Source organism: Alosa sapidissima, chromosome 23, assembly GCF_018492685.1.
Source record: "Alosa sapidissima isolate fAloSap1 chromosome 23, fAloSap1.pri, whole genome shotgun sequence".
In the NCBI taxonomy this organism is placed as follows: Eukaryota; Metazoa; Chordata; class Actinopteri; order Clupeiformes; family Clupeidae; genus Alosa; species Alosa sapidissima.
This window is the reverse complement of record NC_055979.1, coordinates 29782346-29787046: the sequence shown is the minus strand read 5'-3', so window position 1 is coordinate 29787046 and position 4701 is coordinate 29782346. Positions and strand designations below refer to the sequence as shown.

The 4701-nt window shown below is 46.8% G+C and overlaps 1 non-coding gene across 1 annotated transcript; it reads right to left on the bottom strand.

Annotated features, from left to right (window-relative positions):
* Positions 1–732: 732 nt before the first annotated feature.
* Positions 733–923, bottom strand: LOC121699097. The gene has a single exon (XR_006026948.1). It is a non-coding gene; the product is annotated as a U2 spliceosomal RNA (small nuclear RNA).
* Between the last annotated feature and the right edge of the window lie 3778 nt (positions 924–4701).

Genomic DNA, 4701 nt, shown 5'->3' with positions numbered 1-4701 from the left:
CTAAGAAAGGCTATCGTCTTCGTGTAAACCGAGTTTTGAACAGAGAAAAAAAGTTAGGCTACCATTAGGCTATGCAGGTTCTCCCATAACGTTATCGATACAGATCAATGCACCAAATCAGGGCGATTTTAGCGAAACAACGTTCCTGTGACAGGCTATGAAATATTGAACAATGGGATAACGTTTCATCATCACCTTTATTGATGCCTGAAATGTTGACATTGCTGAAATACAGAGATGTAGCCTACTGAGTGGCAGCTGCAGACAACGATGTTCAATGGGTTCAACTTGTCCCTTGCCTACCAGCTGGATGTAAACAAAGCTATAGAACCTAGAATACGTCACATGAAAAACGTTAATAAGTAAGTATAAGTAGTGTAAGTATGAAGCTGTCTATATCAATATAAGTAGAATACACACACACACACACACACGCATGTGCATGCACATATAAGTATAATATACGTATCTTTTTGATCCCGTGAGGGAAATTTGATCTCTGCATTTATCCCAATCCGTGAATTAGTGAAACACACTCAGCACACAGTGAGGTGACGCACACACTAATCCCGGCGCAGTGAGCTGCCTGCAACAACAGCGGCGCTCGGGGAGCAGTGAGGGGTTAGGTGCCTTGCTCATGGGCACTTCAGCCGTGCCTACTGGTCGGGGTTCAAACCGGCAACCCTCCGGTTACAAGTCCGAAGCGCTAACCAGTAGCCACGGCTAACCCCGGAGATGTGCACCGTTCCTGGAGGTACTGCAATACCAGGTTGATGCGTGGAGTGGACGGAGCAAGCCCCTATTCCATCTCCCTGTTCCAAAAATCAATTTAATATATGGTCCCCGGGTAGGGGACGTATCAGATATTAAACTGATAAGAACAGATACTACACTTGATCTTAGCCAAAAGGCCGAGAAGCGATGCCGGACACAAGGATGTCTCACCTGCACAACAGACACACAAGCAACAGACACACAAGGATGTCTCACCTGCACAACAGAAACACAAGGATGTCTCACCTGCACAACAGACACAAGGATCTCTCTCATTCTGTATGTTTCTCTCTTTCTATGTCTCTTTCTCTCCCTCACAGTTCAGTTCCAAAGGCTTTATTAGCATAATAAAATGCTAGTGCAGAGTAATAGCTCATGCAGCTGCTCTTTCTCTGCTCTGTTTGTTCCTGTTGTGTCCGGATCTGAACTGGCTCCAGATATTCCGGCAGCTTTGCTCCTTCTCTCTCTCTCTCTCTCTTTTCTCTCTGTGCAGTTGTTCCACTCTTCCTCTCTATCACTCTATCTCTCTCTGGCTCTTGGGGAGGTGCCTCATTTCATTTTTTATGCTTTGGTTGCATGCAAAGCAAGGCCATGAGAACATGGGGGAGAGAGAGGGGGGGGGGGGGAGAGAGAGGAGGAGAGAGAGGGAGAGAGAGAGGAGGAGAGGGAGAGAGAGAGAAAGAGAGATAGGAGTCGGGGATGGTATGGCATAATGAGGCTCAATCAGATAAGAGAGCTTCATACCCGTGCCACTCCATTACACCAACTAAAGAGTTCACACACACACACACACACACATTGGTGTGCACGTACACACACACACACACACACACACATTGGTGTGCACACACACACACACATTGGTGTGCACACACACATTTCTTTTGTTCTTTTGCAACAGTGTGGCCAAGTAATCCTCACTGACGTCATTGCTCAGATCAAACTATTATTCCTGCAGGTCGATTTACTGGTCAAATGGCACCTCAATTGTGTGTGTGTGAATAAACGGGAGTGGATGTGTTTTTGTGTGTGTGTGTGTGAATAAATGGGAGTGGATGTGTGTGTGTGTGAATAAACGGGAGTGGATGTGTGTGTGTGTGTGTGTGTGAATAAACGGGAGTGGATGTGTTTTTGTGTGTGTGTGTGTGTGAATAAATGGGAGTGGATGTGTGTGTGTGTGTGTGTGTGTGTGAATAAACGGGAGTGGATGTGTGTGTGTGTGTGTGTGAATAAACGGGAGTGGATGTGTGTGTGTGTGTGTGTGTGAATAAATGGGAGTGGATGTGTGTGTGTGTGTGTGTGTGTGTGTGTGTGTGTGTGTGTGTGAATAAACGGGAGTGGATGTGTGTATTTTGGGCACTGGTGCATATCAGGACTGAATTTGATTTAATTGCTTGTGCCAAATACTTTCATTACACACATCCTCTATTGCCTGCAGGTGTCTTTGAAAGTGCGTCACACACACTCACACAAACACACAGGTCACAACCTCACTATAACAGCATAACCTTTCAGAGTACTGAGTCAAAAGCCGGTCATGGACACACACGCCCTTTTAGTCTGATTTTGGCATCTTGACAAACACACACACACACACACACACACACAGACTTACAAACAAAAGTGCTTGCCGCACTGTTCTGACCTACGTTGCATATGTCATATTAACAATGTGTCGATAGTTTGTTTTCAGTTACGTTCATGTAATAGAATATGTAAAAAGATTTTATTGTACAGACACATTGTTTCTAAGACTCAACAAAATTCAAGTCAAAACAAATGACAACAGAGTTCAGCAAACAGCAACTAACTTCAAACAAACAGCAGCTGGCGCAACCAGACAGAGTCAAACGCTGACAGAGTCAAACGCTGACAGAGTCAAATGCTGGATTCCTCCACAGCAGACGTCCAGGTGTGCGCTCTTCCACAGGTCACTTCCACAGGTCACAGGTGTGTGCTCAGGTGTGCGCTCTTCCACAGGTCACTTCCACAGGTCACAGGTGTGTGCTCAGGTGTGTGCTCTTACACAGCAAAAGGAGCACACAGGGGAATATGCAGACAAGCAGGACAGGTCGTCATAACAGCCACTCAAACACAAACGTGCTGAAAAAGCATGGGGTGCTTGGATACAGACAATACTAAGATTATGGGGGGGGGGGGGGCACAAACGTGCTGAAAAAGCATGGGGTGCTTGGATACAGACAATACTAAGATTATGGGGGGGGGGGGGGGGGGCACAAAGACAGAAAGAGGGGAGCAGACAACGTTAAAGATGATTTTAGACAGCGGAACAGAAAGAGAGAGAAATGCTATAGTTATAGGCACAGACGTTTCTAGACAGAGAGCAAGGCATCATGGAAACAGACATTTCTAGAGAGCAAGGCATCATGGGAATAGACGTTTCTAGACAGAGAGCAAGGCATCATGGGAACAGATGTTTCTAGACAGAGAGCAAGGCATCATGGAAACATACGTTTCTAGAGAGCAAGGCATCATGGGAACAGACGTTTCTAGACAGAGAGCAAGGCATCATGGGAACAGACGTTTCTAGACAGAGAGCAAGAGAGCAAGGCATCATGGGAACAGACGTTTCTAGGCATCATGGGAACAGACGTTTCTAGACAGAGAGCAAGGCATCATGGGAACAGACGTTTCTAGACAGAGAGCAAGAGAGCAAGGCATCATGGGAACAGACGTTTCTAGACAGAGAGTGAGGCATCGTGGGAGCTGTTAATGCTGTTTGGAGAGAGCCCTGTGCTCTTGGACGATACTTTGAAAGAGAGAAACCTGATAGTGTAAGAGGCCTTAGCTGAGGCCTTCAACAAGTGTGTGTGTGTGTGTGTGTGTTGTGTGTGTGTGTGAGGCCTTAGCTGAGCCCTTCAACAAGTCCACGGAACCTCCCACCACTCACAAACCAATGAGAGAAAGCGTTTGCAATCACCTGAGGTATAGACATACTGTGGGTGTGTGTGTGTGAGAGAGAGAAAATGCACAGTGTGTGGTTTTGTTCTGAGCCACTCGGATCTAGAGAGAGAGAGGGAGAAAAGGAAGAGAGAGAGAGGGAGGGAGAGAGAGAGAAAGAGAGAGAGGGAGGGAGAAGGAAGAGAGAGAGGGAGCAGTTCTTCTGTGTGGAGGGAAACAGAATGATTTTTACATGACTGTGCATTTTCTCTCTGACCCATATAATAGAAGAACCACATACGCCTTACACACCAAACCCTCACACACACACATGCGCTTTACACACCAAACCCACACACACACACATACGTCTTACACACCAAACCCACACACACACACACACACACACACACACACACACACATACGCCTTACACACCAAACCCACACACACACACACACACATACCCCTTATACACCAAACCCACACACACACACACACAAACATGCGCCTTACACACTAAAAACACACACATACGCCTTACACACCAAACCCTCCCCCCCACATACACACGCCTTATACACCAAACCCACACACACATGCGCCTTATACATCAAACCCACACACACACACATGCGCCTTACACACCAAACCCCCCCACACACACACGCCTTACACACCAAACCCACACACACACACACACACATACATACGCCTTACACACCAAACCCGCACACACACACACACACATACGCCTTACACACCAAACCCACACACACACATACATACACACGCCTTATACACCAAACCCACGCACACACACACACACGCCTTACACACCAAACCCCCCCCCCCACACACACACACACACATACACCTTACACACCAAACCCACACACACACACACACATGTGCCTTACACAACAAACCCCCACACACACACATACGCTGATGATGCAAAGTTTGCTAGCAAGTAAGCTAATATGGAAAGTTCGCTAGCAAGTTAGCTACGGCTAAGATGGAGAG